The 18,320-nt window shown below is 41.5% G+C and overlaps 1 protein-coding gene across 1 annotated transcript in view; it reads right to left on the bottom strand.

Annotated features, from left to right (window-relative positions):
- The window catches only part of epha4b (eph receptor A4b), a 138,936-nt gene that overhangs the window by 12,254 nt on the left and 108,362 nt on the right, over positions 1-18,320 (bottom strand). The window lies entirely within an intron of this gene.

Consider the following 18,320-nt stretch of genomic DNA (forward strand, 5'->3'; position numbering starts at 1 on the left):
CAGGACTGTCAATGAGAGCCGATGGGAGGGCACAGCACCTGTTGAGGTGGGCATGAGCAGTGATGGATCGGTGGTAGATAGCAAGAGGAAGATCTCCAGTAATCTCGACAGTTTAACGCTTAACAGTGCACAAAGTTTGTTTTACAAATGACTGAGGCAAAGCTCCAGACCCCAAACTAAGAAAACAACATTAGTCAGTCAACTGAACACACCACAACTGCAAGTATTAATCTATTAACTGACCTGAGAAACAACCTCTCAAATGTGACATTGTAATCATAACATACTGTGTACATGTGGAAGTTCATTCATTTCCATAACTGTTTCAAAACCTAATGAGCTGCTTACAGCATTTTAAGGCATTATAATTGTACTTCTGTCACAAAGGATCCAAAAGAAAATGCTGCTTATTCCAAAATAGCTCATGTTACCCAAATGCTAAAACAGCATCCAACTGGCCAACTAGTGTAAAAAGTGGATATGTACATACATTTGATTACTTCCATCACTATTTCAATCAATATTTGTTTCTAGCTATTGTTGGTGCTTCTCATTAGAGATCACCATGTTAGCTTAGCTTTGCTAATCAAACTGTACAGTGCTGTGTTCTGCAAATAAAGACACCTTCTGTAATGATTTCCACTGATGGCAAGTTTGTAACTCAAGTGCAACTTTAATTCCAAAACATGATCAAACATAAAGCAAAGGCATGAGGCATGAGGCGTGAGGCGTGAGGCGTGAGGCGTGAGGCGTGAGGCGTGAGGCATGGAACTCAAAACATGAACTTACACGACAGTGGTTACAGGGAACATTCAATACTAGACAAAGACACAGAGCAAACATGAGGGCTTAAATACACAGACTAATTACTAGACAAGGGACACCTGTGACCAATTATCAGACGATTAACCAATAACAAGACACATGGCAGGATCACGTGACAAACAGGGAATCACATGACAAGACACAGAAACATGACAGGAACAAAAAACAACACCCAAAACGTGACATGGCCCCCCCTCTATGGGCAGCTCCAGACGCCCAACAAAACCAAAAAAAAAACAATAGGTGTGTTCGACATCAGCTGCGGCTGTATGTTACCGATCGGTGAGAGTTGCCGCGTGCAGGAGCTGCAAATGGAGAAGTGAAGTCAGACGCGTTCTTCCCGTAGTGACCACTCACGTGGTGTTTGCATAGCCTACTTTACCACAGCTGAAGTAAAATAAATGCAACATTTGTCAAATACACACGTTTCAGATACGTTTCTATTTAATACTTTATGTAGGCTACTACAACAACGTCTGTTTGTACAAGAATAAAGTTCAACATAAGCCTATACTATTTAAATACCAATGTAGTGGGGGCTGGTTTTTTTTAAATCAGTTTTATTTTCATAAACATGACAATATAACATCGCGACTACAAGAAAAGATTTAACCGTTAAAAAAAAACAGATCTGTGAGTATTAGTGGAGCTGAAGTTTTCTTGAATTTTCTCGGGACGAGACTGGCGTGGCAGCCATCTCGGGCGAAGGCTTGTGGGCTGGAGCCGATGTGTGTGTTGCCCACACACACAAAATAGCTGTGGCCACTATCATAAGAGCTGTATCATCCGGAGCTGACACAGGCACGGCTGACCTGGCGTGAACAGTCTCTGGCTCGGCAGGCTTGACGTGAACAGGCAGGCATGACGTGAACGGTCTCTGACTCGGCAGGCTTGACGTGAACGGTCTCTGGCTCGGCCGGCTCGGCGTGAACGGTCTCTGGCTCGGCAGGCTTGGCAGGCTTGACGTGAACGGTCTCTGGCTCGGCAGGCTTGACGTGAACGGTCTCTGGCTCGGCAGGCTTCACGTGAACGGTCTCTGGCTCGGAAGGCTTGACGTGAACGGTCTCTGGCTCGGCAGGCTTGACGTGAACGGTCTCTGGCTCGGCCGGCTCGGCGTGAATGGTCTCTGGCTCGGCAGGCTTGGCAGGCTTTACGTGAACGGTCTCTGGCTCGGCAGGCTTGACGTGAACGGTCTCTGGCTCGGCAGGCTTCACGTGAACGGTCTCTGGCTCGGAAGGCTTGACGTGAACGGTCTCTGGCTCGGCAGGCTTGACGTGAACGGTCTCTGGCTCGGCAGGCTTCACGTGAACGGTCTCTGGCTCGGAAGGCTTGACGTGAACGGTCTCTGGCTCGGAAGGCTTGACGTGAACGGTCTCTGGCTCAGCAGGCTTGACGTGAACGGTCTCTGGCTCGGCAGGCTTGACGTGAACGGTCTCTGGCTCGGCAGGCTTGACATGAACGGTCTCTGGCTCGGCAGGCTTGACGTGAACGGTCTCTGGCTCGGCAGGCTTGACATGAACGGTCTCTGGCTCGGAAGGCTTGACGTGAATGTTCTCTGGCTCGGCAGGCTTGACGTAAACTGTTTCTGGCTCGGCAGGCTTGACGTGAACGGTCTCTGGCTCGGCAGGCTTGACGAACGGTTTCTGGCTTGGCAGGCTTGACGTGAACGGTTTCTGGCTCGGCAGGCTTGACGTGAAGCTCATGCTGAAGGGATACTGTTGGCTTGCAGGGCTCCTCATCCGCAAAGCCCACAGTAAATGACGAGCTGCTCAACAAGAGGGCAAAGTCCATATACTGCACCAGAGTGCAGTGAGTGGTATTGGCAGGCATGCGGAAGTAAATCGATTCATCAAGTCCATGGCGAAACATGTCTTTCAAGACCTCATCACCAAAATCTACCCCATGGCAAAGCCCAGAAAACTCCTCCACGTATTCTTCAATTGGTTGGTTATCTTGGCTGAGGCGGAAGAGACGAATTGCTGGGTCCATGTTGGTCTAGTATTCTGTAGCGAATACCACTGAAGGCAAGCTGGTTGAGGACCCAAGTGCAACTTTAATTCCAAAACATGATCGAACATAAAGCAAAGGCATGACGATGCATGGAAATCAGAACATGAACAAAGACACATGGCAAACATGAGAGCTTAACCCTCTGGGGACCAAAAACGCGCCTGCGCGTTTTGTTCGTTTTTTTTTTTTAGCAATGAAAATAAACACTAAATGCTCTGTTCATTTTGATCTTTCATTTTCGTGTAATACATCAATCGATCCTGTTCAGTTTCTATTTTTTTTCCTGTACACTCACAATAAAAATAAAGTGTTTTGCTTTTTGCCAAATAAAGAAAAATAAACATGATGCGAGTTCTGCCTTCTCTCTGTCAGTAAACTCCCAATTGAAACGCGTTCGAAAATGATCTATAACTCCGCGAAAATTCAGTCAAACAGGCAAACAGACCCACGGGCATAAAGCTTGAGATCGCATCTGTTACATGAAGTAACTTATATAAAAAACAAATATTCTCAGCTTCTGTAATCTGTATAAAAAGAGAGCGACTCCAGTCGAGCTCATTACGAGCTAATTCACAGGAATGTGACCACTCCCCGGAGAGCGCGTGCTATTCAAACGCAAATTCTGAGAACTATTTCAGACCTGTGAAACGCCCACATCAGCTGTAAACAAAGCGCGCCGCGATCGAGTGAGGCATAATATAGCCTACCTTATGGAGAAAAGGTTCCTCAGAACAGTGCTGATATGAGGAGCAATATCTCCTGATATGAGGAGCAGATCCCGCTGAGGAGTGAGGTAGGCTGTTTTCTTTTCTCAAGTGTGGAATAACGTTATGGAATAACGTTAGTGTAGGCCTATGCAAACCGCAAAAAGATGAATCGCATTTCTATAATATGACTCGCCTTTCTGTGAGATGAATGAAGGGTACATATTTGTAAAGACTGTTTAGCCTAAATATAAATCGCACGTCTGTGTGTGAAAGAATAAACTGCTTTGCTATAGCCTACTGAGATGAGTAAAAATCGACTGGAATATGTTGAAATAAAATGTATTTGTATAAGCAATGTATTAAACTGCAAATTAGCATTTATATGCCCTAATATTTCATAAAAACAACGTTACAGTCAGTCACTTGTTGACTAGATTTGGGTACAGTTTTTAGGCTACTGTAGAATATACTGCCACATCAAATAAGCTTTTGTTTAGCAATTTCTGCTCATATCTAACGTTATATATATATATATATATATATATATATATATATATATATATATATATATATATATATATATATATATATATATATATATATGTCAAAAATAAAGTCATAGACTAAGATGTTAGATGTTCCAATGTTGGCTATATTCAAACTAATGAATACATATGATAAAATGTAGGCCTATAATCTTTTTTTCTTTTTCTTTTTTACAAAGAAAGAGTACACTTGAAATATTGTTGAAATTGTAATTATTGTTGTAATTGTAACATTTTTAATAAAATAGCAAAACATATTTACAAGAGAGATGTAAGCGAAATCTTAAATGGTCAATATAAGTCTTCTTCTAAATACATCTTTTGTCCTTGCATTGTGGCTCAGTCAGTGTCACAACTGAAAGAATGGCTCATTAGGCAGAGTCATTATGCAGAGTGGGTTTTGTAATCTAACAGAGGACATTGTAATCTAAGGTGTAAACTACTCCTCCCCCTCGCATATTGGCTTTCCAAGCAAAACCTGTTTTACACCATTTAAATCAATGTATTTTTTTTGGTGAACGATAAAGCAAGACTATTTTCACATAATTTTGAAGCTAGAACTCAAAGGGACAACATCCATTAGTCAAAAGTCTTGTGGACACATATTTAATATGTGTTTTGTGGTCTTAATTCAGCAACTTTAATTTTAATTTTTTCCAATAACCACGCACATTATTCTCTTAAAAATACAAACATCTAAATACAAGTTGCTCGCATATTATGGTAGCCCTGTTTGTGCTATATAGAGTGAATTTACACCTTTGCCATTAACATGTTTATAAATAACTGAAAAAAGCACAAATGTCAAGGCATGTCAGAACATCTCAAGGGCCCCAAAAACACCTTGGTCCCCAGAGGGTTAAATACACAGACTAATTACTAGACAAGGGAACACCTGTGACCAATTATTCGACGATTAACCAATGACAAGACACATGACAGGATCACATGACAAACAGGGAATCACATGACAAGACACAGAAACATGACAATGACAGGAACAAGAAACAAAACCCAAAACGTGACACCTACCTATTGTACCTTGTACCTTTTTCAAATACTTTTTGTTTCAAATCAAAGTTTGTAATGTTGTCATTCACCTCATTGCTAGTTAGGTTTGGTTTGTGGATTATAATCCTTTAACAAAGACATTTGAAAAATCCCTATGGGAAAAAATGAATGGGGAAAATGTTTTCATAAATATGACCTCTGAAAAAGTGGGTGGGCACTGTTACACTATATTTAACATACACTATATGTTAAACCGACCAATCAGATAAATCTGTGGGTGGGATAAGGATATTTACATACAGACTAGCATATTCAGACGACAAATGCATCTTCTGTTCAATTCCTTTAAGCGGTTTTGAACACAAGAAGACATCCTACATGAATGATCACTTACAAGGTAGCTGCTTCTGTAGATATCAAGGCAACAATGAGTCAAACAGAGTCTTACAAACACACTCCCACTTATAGGCATAAGTTATACTTCTGCTGCTACCAATCTACCGCAGGGCATCATCTGCAACCTGATATCTGAAATAAAGCGACAGAGTGAAATAAACAGAAAATTTTTTCCAGCGCCTTGTCGAGTCCCGGTTAACAAGCTCTGTCATATCTCTCTCAATCCTCTGACCTAAATATATCACTCACAGGTCATAGAGAGTTCAACAATTTAGCGTCCATGTACAGATTTGACGGAACGAATCAAAACGTGACCGCTGGGGTAGTATGACCGTGTCAAATGTGCCTGTTGATTAGTCAGTGCGTATGATTCTGGTGGTGTACACCATGCTTGTCTTTGTAAAAGGGGCATATCAAGGCTCTGTATGAACCTACGCCAAGCGTAAGTAGGTCTCCTCAGAGGAGGCTTATACATATACTGACACTGAATGCTAAGTGGGCATCCAGTGCTTCAGATAGCAGGAAATAGGTTATCATGTTAGCAACCAGATGAGATAAATGTGTTAATGATAAACATTCACTTAAGCAAATAAAATGCATTATTGGATTAAATTTCATACATTACACAATATTAAAATCAGTTTACCAACATTTTAAGAAACAGGTCTAAATTATTTTTATTGGTTGAAAAAAAAAATGTTTGCATCACATAACATCATTTATGCTTTCCGTCATTTTCAGAGTCAAGCTTTTGCTCTTTTCTTATGTAAGGACCTGCGTGTTTTGATGGTTTTAAAATTTTAAGGTAAAAAATAAAAATAAAAAATAAATAAAAATAATAATAATAATACTTTTTTCGTTTTCTGTACTTAACAATTTATAGATAAGGCAGATAAAAAATGATATGCAATAACAATTCATTCCAGTCCAGAATATTATCCTAATTGATTAGTACATTTCACTGAAAATGACATTGTTCACTGAAATCTTCTTTTTTTTTACAGTCTGTTAGCAACAAAGGAGGGCGGAGCTGAGCAAATGGTCTTAGTTTTTTCCCCTGTGGTGAAAATAAAGCTTTTAATGTTGTTTATATGTCTTTAAGGTGTTTTTAATATGCTTTAAGACAAACCATGTGCAAATTCATAAGTCAACACCAAAGACAATCTCAAAAACGTGGTTTGAAATCGCTGGAAATCGCAAACTACCTTGTAACCAATCACATCAACGTGTGATCGTCAACAAGTGGATCTTTGAACTGGAGGCGGGGCTAATTTGCATATTCATAGAACCACGTATACTAAATGAGGAAAGGTTTTAGAGTTACATTCAAGCTATTTTATGATTTTATTTAGCATGACAAATATTTTTTCAAAAAAAAAAAAAGTCCAGTTACTACTCTAAAAAAAGAAAAGAAAAAAATTAGTGTACACAGAATGTGTGTCAGTGTATCAGTGTTTAAGTGCTCAGTTGTGGGCTGTTGTTCCTGCCTCTCTCAGGGACGTGTAAACACTAGCCGTGTCAGTGCTGATAAATGACTTATATTCCCGACATCTCCACTCTGGAATACAGAGATATGTGCTCTAGTCATATACAGTATACAGTATTTGCCTCTATGAGTTTGTGAAAAACAGGTTTGATCACCCCCCTCTGAGCATCACCACGGCAACTGGCTGGTTATACATCACCTGAAATTAAATCACTATCTCACTGAGATAAATGCCTTCCTCGACACCCCCAAACCTAACCCCTCATGTCTCATCCGAAAAAGGGGGGAAAAAAATTGCAATTGCTTTTACTTTTCAGAGGCAGACTAATGTAGCTGTCAGCCGCAGAAAGAGAAAGAGAGGGAATGGACCGCGGCACACTGTGTTCTGGGAATGGCACGGCGACGGGTGGCAATCTGATGTCACTGTGTGTGTGTGTGTGTGTGTGTGACTGCTTTATCAGAAAGACAGTTGAAGCGGCAACTGGCATTGATCCTGAAAGAGCGGGTGGCCGAGGCAGTGGATCCGATCAGAGAAGCTTACAGGGCCTCCCGGGGCCCTGACCTCAGCATAACAGCCTACAACCGAGCCCAGAGACAAAAAACACGAGATGAACGTGCAGTTAAACACTGCGAGGGCAGATGTGAGGATTTAACAGGACCACGTACGTGCCTTTAACAAATATCAAATCTCTAATGCGGGTGTCCTCCAGATCGGAATTGGTTTCAAAAGCTGGAATTTACCAAGGAAATTAATTTCATACTCAACGCTTGACTAAAGTCTGGCAATTCTTTTTGAAAGGTCATCTAGTATTGATTTTGTACGTGAGTTTAAGTGCTAAAACAACCGTCAGCCGTAATTACAGCAGGCGTTTAACTAATAAAACACTCCTTGTTATGAGCTCTTCGGAAAACAGCTCTGAAAGATCCGCTCTTGACATTAATCTCTGGCAACCTTGAGGGGATTTTTTTTTAATTTCCCCTCTAATTCATGCGTTATCAAGAGATAATCTGGACATCTGATGTGGCATATTTTCCTGATGAGTTACAAAAAGGTTATGGCACAAGCACACACAAGCATCTCCATCCGGTGCAGAATGTGTGCTCGCTATCACAAAAGCGCACAATAGAGCTCATTGAGAGCTTCCTACATTAGCATCACATGTCTTATGAACAGAGGGCAGGCATATCTCTGTGATTTCACCCTCACGACCCGTTCTTCTCTTCCTGCTTTGTTTCTACAAAGAGAAGAATATGTTTAACCCTTCGTGAACCCTGCATGGCTGGAATAGCAGCCATCTACAATGAGCTCTGTGTGTGTTAGTTAGAGTTTCAACACAGGGTTAGGTTATAGATTTACATACTGTGTAGATCAAAAAACCCTGAGGGTGACACTAAATACAGTTAAGGCAGGTTTACAAATGAATCTTTAGAAGACAATGTTCTGTGTTAATACAAAATAATTTTCTCGATTTCCTTTTCATAAGCGTTTCCCCATATTGAATTACGCATTGCATTGTTTTCTGTTGCGTTTTAGAATTAAAGGGATAGTTCACCCAAAAATGAAAATTCTGTCATAATTTACCCACCCTTAAGTTGTTCTAAACCTGTATAAAGATATATATTCTGCTGTACACAAAGGAAGGTATTTGAAAGAATGTTTGTAACCAAGCAGATCTCGCAGTAAATGATGACAGAATTTTCATTTTTGGGTAAACTATCCCTTTAAGTCCTTTTCTATGACTTTTTTTTTTTTTTCAGTGATATTATGATGCCATTATGGGTTAAGAACAAACTTTGAGAAATAAAAAAAAAAAGTTATGAAAAGTCACTACAGAAATAAGCAAAAACACTCAAAAGTGACAATAAAGACTTTTACATTGTAACATAAATTATATTTAAAATAATAGAATCAACTCCACTTTATTTTCAATATTGATAACAATAGGGTATGTTAAGCACAATGATTTGTGAAGGGTCATTTGAAATTTGACAAAATTATATTTTAAAGTATATTAAAATAGTAAACAGTACTTTTAAACTGTAATAACATCAAATTAACTAAGGGCATAAGCATAAGTGGCTTCTTTCAAAAACACAAAAAAACTTCCAAAATGTTTTAACAGTAATGTAAATAAATAAATATCTCAAAATTAGTTTTTTAAAACTTTGATCGAATGATTTTCCCAACTGCTGATCCCTCACTACCTTAAAGAAACATGTAAAGACACAAAAAAATTAATTATGAATCACTTATGTTGTTGCACTGTCGTCGTCTTGGATAAAAAGTTTCTGATTAATGAATAAATGTAAAATGTAATAGTGACTATTAATGGCACGAAATAAAGACTAAGCTGTCATTGTCTCTGATGAAAATAACAGATTGGATTCAGGTCTACATGTGTTGTGATATCTAGGACAGAGATTTTAAAAACATATCCACTTAGATAAAGCTGTCACAGCACGCTGCTGTCAAAGGCATTTTGCACAGAATCTCTTGAACTCTATACATACTTACCGGGGAAAATTGCCGGATAAATCTATTCCCAGGGGAGTCCCTCTGACCTACATGTTTGTATTGCAGGTTCCGTAAAAATAAAAAAATAAAAAATAAAATGAATACCTGCAACAAACTCAAGTAATCAATATCACATAACACCTCATCTGTGTAATGCAATGCCCCTGTGATTTAGCACTAACCAGGACTGTAGGATAATCATTAAAGGAAACAGACCTTTGTAGCAGGTGATTTGACATCTAGAGTGTTTGTGTGTGTGTAGGCGATAAAAAATTGATCAGATACGAGGCGGATTGGGTAATTGCGAATGGGGAGAGAGGCACACCAGCTTGAACACTCGTGTATAAACATATGTTTGTGTGTAGAGCGGCACACAAGAGGTTTTACATGTGGCCTGCAGTCGTCCCATCAGGACCCCAGCAGTGACACCCTTTAACAAGCTCAAATCAGGCAAGCAGATTGGGCTATTCTCAATGCTGGCTCACCCACAAGGCGAGAACCCCTATTGCAAATAGAGTATTGATTTTACACCCCCATTAAAGCGGTTTTATTTAGTTCGACAGCGGTTACTGTGGGAACAGCAGAACTCATATCTCCATATATTCCTGGCTTTGATCTACAAGGTACTAACTTATAGGATTAAAGAGATATTGACCAGGTTGATACCCCGACGGCCCACTTTGTGTCCTCCCACTACGATTATGAACAAAAGAACAAAAGACGCTGTTCTTCAACTTTACAATCTTATCGATTTTCCAAATGGTGTTTTAACTAAATGACACATGATGTACTTAGCACTGAGTTGCTTTACAAGTCCGTTCCAAGAACAGCACAGAGACACGGAGGCACATCGCAGCCCTTAATCTACCACAAGAGTTAACGCAATTTAACACAAGAGTCTCCGCAAGACTTTAAACTCTCATTGTCCCCTAAACAAAAGAGCGGCGGCTTTAATGAATGCTTTCTCGAAATAGCAGCCACTTCGTTAGGAGGAAAATCCTTTGCGGTGGAAAGAGTGCGATGAGAGGAGATGATAGCCTCCTCCAAATTGAATGCTTCCAGATTAGGCGATTGTTGGCACATAAAGGAGGAAATGAGAGATACGGAAAGATCATAACTTTTCTGACAAATGACGAGATAGCAATTAAAAGGGCTATTTCCAAAGATTTCTTTTAGTCGCACCATACCCACCATCTACATAACAATGGAAGCAATCACAGTGAAAGGGAGGGTTTGGAACATTATTCTGATAAAGCGCTGTTGATTGGGCCTCTGTTTTGGATTTGTTGATCAGGGAGCCCACAAGCAGAAAGAAAAAAACACACACACAATAAAAACTACATTTACAAAAGCATCTTTCTGTACATTACTAAAATGAGCCCTGAAAGATAACATTGGGAGGCCAGAATCATTTTGGAAAATGGTCTCAGTTTCAGGCCTGAAAAGAGTATTATATGTAACATTTCTAACATTATAAGAAATACTGAACCATAATAATGAACGCACACATAAAGCTTGCTGCAGCGCACCGGCAAAAGTAATGATTATGAATGTGTTGGGGGGAAAAAAAGAGAGGAGACTGTCTGGACATTTTGTTAATTTATTAATAAACTAGTTTTTTCTTGGTCAGTGTTGGCTGCAAAGATGAAGTTGATGACGCCAATTCGTCATCTACCCAGTATAATAGATGTGTCTATAGAGAGAAATGCAGGTCAAGTTAAACTTACCGCAGTAAGTGCGGTACTAATTCAGTTTCCGTACTCCGCACAAACACTTGGAGACTGTATGTGCCTATTAATAGCACACATTTATAGGTTAACACTGACGTTAAAGCGAGCGGCCATGTAAACTGGCTAACGTTGGCTACTACTTACGATATGATAATCATTACGAATGATAAGCCATTTTTGAGGTTGATGAATTATAGGTGAACATCCTACGCAGCGAGTTTAACAGACGATCTGACAAATCATAATCGGCCATCCGCCGAATCTGCTATTTTGTCTGACAAAGCAGTCAGGAGAATTAGTAAATTGTCATGATTCTGCCTTGTCTCTGATTTTCCCTGGTCTTGAGGCAGGATCATGACAGGCCCATGTTTTGTGTGTAAGCACATGGCCATTTGTTTGGCTGTGTGCTTGCGTTGTCTCGTCATGTAACCCCGCCCCCTTGTTATCTCATCTTGTTATCATTATTGTATCATCGCCGTCACCTGTTTCCCTCATTAGTTTCTGCCTATTTAATCCCCTTGTGTTTTCTGTCCTGTGTCGGTTCATTGTGAATACTGCTGTGATGTTACTCTGTGAATCTTGCCTGTGCTATTATTTCATGTGAGTCATTGCAAAATAGTTCCTGTGAGTATCCTGTCTTCGTTACGAGTCCTGTGAAGATCCTGTTTGTGTATTTGCTGTTAGTTAGTGTCTAGACTTCTGTCAAGTTTATAGTCTAGTTAGTATCCTCAGTCTTGTCTTGTTTTACCCCATTGTGGGCTTTATTTTCCCCTTTTTTGCCTATAATAAATCGTGTTTAGTGTACTTTGTCTGCGCCTGGGTTCTCCTTCCTCATCATCATAACAGAATGAACCGACCATCTTCGAACCCAGCAGACAGAAGGTCCTCGCCCGTCGAGTCTCAGTCGGACCTTCTTAAGGAGTGGTGGCACAGGACCATCGCCGACTCGAAGAGGGGCAAACTCCCGATCCCCTCCCAGGGAGAGCTTTCGATAAGGGAGTATGCCCGGGTCGCGAATGAGAAGCGGCTCTTCCTCCCTGATATCCTTCTCAACCGCTACTTCATAGCGGGTCTCAACGCTCCTCCTCCTCTGGCTGAACGGGAGAGGTTGATAGATCGCCCGTTTTCTGACATGGTGGACGGCCTGTCACGAAGGGAGTTGCGGGGCTCTGTCTTCTCTCCATCTGCCTCGCTACCTGTGATCCCAGAGGGTCGTGTCCTGGGCGTTGTTGCCCTTGGTGATCCGGATGGTTCCACCTCTCCTGAGGCCCCTTCTGCTCCCATTGTCCTCCATGGTAAACGAGGGAGACGAGTTTCCTGGGATTCCCCGTCTGAGTCTTCCTCGACCGAGTCAGCGCTGCCCGAGAACGCCATCCCTGCTCCTGTTGCGGTTCCAGCTGAACATCTCCAACTGGTCGCTAGTCCAGCTACGGATTCGGCTTCGCGACCAAGGAGAAAGAAGAGAAAGGGAGCCTCTCGCTCTTCATCTCAGGTTGTCCCAAGCGCTGTTCCAGAGCCCGCTACTGCAAGCGCTGTTCCAGAGCCCGCTACTGCAAGCGCTGTTCCAGAGCCCGCTACTGCAAGCGCTGTCCCAAGCGCTGTTCCAGAGCCCGCTACTGCAAGCGCTGTTCCAGAGCCCGCTGCTGCAAGCGCTGTCCCAGGCGCCGTCCCGGAGCCCGCTGCTGCAAGCGCTGTCCCAGGCGCCGTCCCGGAGCCCACTGCTGCAAGCGCTGTCCCAGGCGCCGTCCCGGAGCCCACTGCTGCAAGCGCTGTCCCAGGCGCCGTCCCGGAGCCCGCTGCTGCAGGTGCTATTCCCGGATCTGCTGAGAGAGTTGCGGCCGACTTAGCAGCTAAAGAGATTCTTCAAGCTGTTTCTACCCCTAAGACAATGCCTGTCGTCTTAGCTGCTCGAGCCGTATCTGACTATCTTACCGCTCTTGTCAAGATCCTTGATGTCCCTGTCTGTCCTGTCAAGTCCTCTAGTCCGGAATCCACAGCTGCAAGAGATCCGGTTCCTGAGTCAGCTGCAGCCAGTGTTGATCTGAGGCCAGCCACCCAGAGCGCTGTTCCTAAGTCAGCCACCGCTTGCACTGTTCCTGCTAATGTGTCCAGTCCTGTCCCAACTAATGTGTCCAGTCCTGTCCCAGCAGATGTGTCCAGTCCTGTCCCAACTAATGTGTCCAGTCCTGTCCCAGCAGATGTGTCCAGTCCTGTCCCAACTAATGTGTCCAGCCCTGTCCCAGCAGACTGGAGGATGTCTGTGTCCAGTCCTGTCCCAACTAATGTGTCCAGCCCTGTCCCAGCAGACTGGAGGATGTCTGTGTCCAGCCCTGTCCCAGCTAATGTGTCCAGCCCTGTCCCAGCTAATGTGTCCAGCCCCGTACCAGCTGTCACCCGACCTCTGTTTGTTTCCCCGGACACCCCTGTCACCACTTCACCCCGGTCTGTTTCCCCTAAGACTGTTCCTCGTGTTTCCCCATCCAAGTCTGCCCGGACCCCTCGTCCTCAGCCATCGTCCTGTCCACCCAAGACCACAGTCCCACCCACCCACCCTGGACATTCCTCCATGAACTCTGTGTTGTCTCCACCTCCTCTGCCTTGTCTGTTGTTTTTGATTTTTCACCCCAACCCTGCTATTGTTTATTCATGTTTGCCGTTGTTGGTTTTTGTCATGTTTTGTTGGTTTGTGTCCATGTCTCAGTCCGTCATGTCACGTGTTTAGTGTTCCCTTGGGGAGCGTCTGGAAGCCGCTCCTTAAGGGAGGGGTTCTGTCATGATTCTGCCTTGTCTCTGATTTTCCCTGGTCTTGAGGCAGGATCATGACAGGCCCATGTTTTGTGTGTAAGCACATGGCCATTTGTTTGGCTGTGTGCTTGCGTTGTCTCGTCATGTAACCCCGCCCCCTTGTTATCTCATCTTGTTATCATTATTGTATCATCGCCGTCACCTGTTTCCCTCATTAGTTTCTCCCTATTTAATCCCCTTGTGTTTTGTCCTGTGTCGGTTCATTGTGAATACTGCTGTGATGTTACTCTGTGAATCTTGCCTGTGCTATTATTTCATGTGAGTCATTGCAAAATAGTTCCTGTGAGTATCCTGTCTTCGTTACGAGTCCTGTGAAGATCCTGTTTGTGTATTTGCTGTTAGTTAGTGTCTAGACTTCTGTCAAGTTTATAGTCTAGTTAGTATCCTCAGTCTTGTCTTGTTTTACCCCATTGTGGGCTTTATTTTCCCCTTTTTTGCCTAATAAATCGTGTTTAGTGTACTTTGTCTGCGCCTGGGTTCTCCTTCCTCATCATCATAACATAAATAAACGTCGGTGGATTTGAACTTGAAAAATAGTGTATTGGCGTCTTTCCGCGGTTGAAACAACATTCCTTCTGATGTTCATTCATGTTAATTTGATGCTATCAATTAACTTGAAGGAAGAGATGATCGTTTCACGAGCAGCTTCAACTGAGGTGATACAGTCACGACACTTTAAAGAGCCACAAAACTGTAATTATTGTTTAAATTACTAAAAAAAAATTCTAATTTGAAAGTTCAGACTTTGTTTCATATCAAACGTAACCTGCTCTGTCCTGTCTGTCGACGCATTGTCAGTGTCCTCTTTGCTCCGTGATGTATTTTTCATTGCGTGAGAACATGATGTGTGGCGTGAGAGCGGAATGGCTTGTCGGACATAGCAACAGTAACTAAAGGGGCGGGTCTTTGCGAGCGGTTTCTTTTCACAACTGACTAATAGCAGAGCCCGTCTACGGAGAGCCTGCCCACTCCCTATTAAGCCCTATTGTACCGAATTTTGGTTGTAGTACCACCAGAGTTCCACTGGGGGCGCTCGCCATGAGTGCAAAATGAATGGGAGTCAATGGGGCTAGACGGCTAAATTTGTCTCTTTCACCCGATTGCCGTTGAGAAATCTCAGATCTGATTGTAGATTTTGCAAGTTCAACATGGGTTTTAGGTCGAAAGTTGAATGAACGAGTACTTATGTCGTTTCGATTTCTTACAGGTTGAGTTGTTGTTGCCCATAACACGCTAGCATTCTGCTAATGACGTCAGCATTCTGACGTCATTGACATTTTGAAAGACTTTTTAAAGCAAATAAGTGACTCTAAAAAATCGAACACCCAGCAATGTGTACTTTCTTTGCATCTCCTTTCGAATACAACATTCAAATTACTAGACAAAAAATTATATCCTGAGAAAAGTGGATTTTGAGGGGTATACCGCCATTGACCTCCATTCATTCTGCACTCGTCCTGTGAGCGCCCTCATATGGAATCAGAGAGGAACTGCAACCAGTTCAGAAGCCGGAAGTGTAGTGAGAGTGAAACTTCTCGCCATATTAGACATTCTCTGCTAATAGGCCTATGTCACACTTCCTGCTTCCGGAACGCGGAGTAGGGATTCAGAACTTCCGGTCAACATTATTTCTCTATAAGGATTTGGATTATCTGCCATAATGTCTAAACCATCCGAGGTAGACTGACCACGAGCTATGAGTTTGTGAAACAAAGGTTTTTGCTCCTGTAGAATCTATAAGTTCGTATGAAATCAACCTTGTTTTAAGAAAAACATGTTTTATCCGCGATCTTATGAAAAAAAAACTACAGTACCCACAATCCTAAGCGGAGCAGCAACGTCTGCTGATTGGTCCAACTCACTGTTACCATAGAAACGTTTACCTTACTGGCGGCGGAATTCAAACACTTACCTCTGTAATTGAAAATGAATTTCTCTCAGAAGAACTTGTACCCTTTCCTCAGTTTCGACGTTTCCACTTGAGAATTTTCATTTACCATCCGAACCACATCGTCATATGTGACTTAAAGCAGGTTGCGGAGAGATTTGATCCAGCGGTATATATGGACTCTGCCATTGTAAAACGCTAACCGGAAGAGCCGTATCCCTACTAAAAGACGTACTTCCGGTCTTCAATTTTTTCGTGACATAGGCCTATTAACATTTGGTCGACTAAGCCTCTTCTTGTCGACTAATGTTTAGTTGACTATTTGGTGGCAGCCTTGTTTATAAAAAAAAAAAAAAACTGTTAAAACTTGATTGACTCATTTGAGTTCCCAGAAGTTCCTGCACAACATTTTACATTACATTTTTATAGTAAAATACATGTTATTGTATTAAATACTGCTGTTTATCACTGTTTATCAGCATTTACTATTTTTTTTGTAGTCCTTTGAGATTGCTGGATTTTTAAACATTATTCTACAATGATTTTTTTTAGAGACTGTAGCCTTAGACTGAATGCATTTCACTTTCACTTAAACTGCTACTTTATTCATCCAAAGAGTCTGCGTGCCAATGAAATATTTTATTAAATATTTTAGAGCCGAGCAAAAATAAAAGGACATATATTCACTATAAAAATGATTTCAATATCTTTTCATCCATGGAAATGAATAAAAATTACGACTCATTTATGAATCAGACACCATTAGCGAAGGAGCTAAGCAATGATCATGCAGTGGTATATTGAGACACCACCCAGCATATATTTTAGGTTTTTAAAGGTTGAACAAAATAGAAGGATTTTAATGCTGAGAGCTGTTAGAAATGGATGTTTTGAATAACTGTTTGGAGTTAAAGGTTAGCGAGTTGTCCCTGATGTTCCCTTGCCCTCTCCTCGGCCCTGCAGCCACTGACCTGCAGAGCAGTGATCTGTGAAATTCCCTCTCTTCGCTGTCATACGTGCAACTATTTACACTCCCAAGGCCAGAGTACATGCGGCCATATGGACAGTGACATGACTATCACTTTACCCTTCAAAAATCTGTAAGATGCTTAGTTAAAATTAAGATGTTTAAGTATATACCACAAGACAAATTATCACAAAAATAATATCTTACGCAAAAGTGTAAATTCAGTTTTTATATGTAAGAATATGTCAAATAGCTTGATCAGAAGTTTTACATGTACTTACTGTAGAAATAACAGTAAATTAAGCATAATTACCCTTATCCTAACACTAACCCTATAGTAAGTACATGTTGTTAATTAATATTACTTAGTACTTAGTGTAAATGTATTACACTCTATTTACACTGTATTTACACTGTAATTACAATGTAATTACACTGTAACAAAGAGTCAAATCAAAGATATCTTTTTTACATGACAAACATCCTGCAGATTCTAAAATTAGTAAACATAAGCGGTGTACATTTCTATGCCCTCATGCTTTTTTCTAAGAATGTCTCATTTTTTCCCTCTACATCTTCCTCTAAACTCTCTTTTACCCTGTCAAAATCAGGCTTTTTTTAGATTCCGAGAGAGGACCGGTCTATTCCATGAAGACAGAGGTCAAAGTGCACCCCAATGTTGAATGCATTACTCTCACTTAAACCGCTACTTTGTTCTTCCAAATAGTCTGCGTGCTCCGAGAGATACTGAACTGAGCTTTAACCCTGAGCCCCTGATATTTGCTCAGAACATAAATACACCACTTATAACTGGAAGACAGGCAATTAGGCAGCGTCTGCCTTTTCAAAATGAAAAGCAAACTCGATTTACAGAGAAAATAGTTCTGTAAACTGCACAAACCAATGCTAACAAAAGGTCAAAATTAGCATTCCGCATTAGAGAGAACAGAGCGAAAAATGAATAAGAAATGTCGAGACTTCGCTGTTCATATGTGCGCTGCTGAATATTTATGACATTTAAAACACATCCAATTAACTATTTAAATGATTAATATTCATGCAGTCATAAATATGCATACTTTCATTGTTGTGCTCTATAGGTAGTGTGGAGAGTCGCAGACGTTGGTTCAGTCATAATGACACTTGAAAGAAAGGGTTTTTGTTTGGCGTCTGGTGAAAGCTGAAGTTCTTTGATAAGCTCTTCCCCATTACTGATGAGATAATGAAACTCTTAAAGGTTTCCAACACGCATAACCCAGTGTAAGTCTATCTCTGTCTGCGATTAAGATCCAATTTAGACAACGGCAATAGGCCACAAACATATACGTGCAAATGGCAGTCAAAGATTGGAGAAACAAATGATTAAAAGGAAAAACAAACAAAGAATCTAATACGCTGGAAGAAAGTGGCCTCACATTAAGTTCCCAGATAACAA

This window comes from Scardinius erythrophthalmus (assembly GCF_964197995.2).
Source record: "Scardinius erythrophthalmus genome assembly, chromosome: 9".
NCBI lineage: Eukaryota > Metazoa > Chordata > Actinopteri > Cypriniformes > Leuciscidae > Scardinius > Scardinius erythrophthalmus.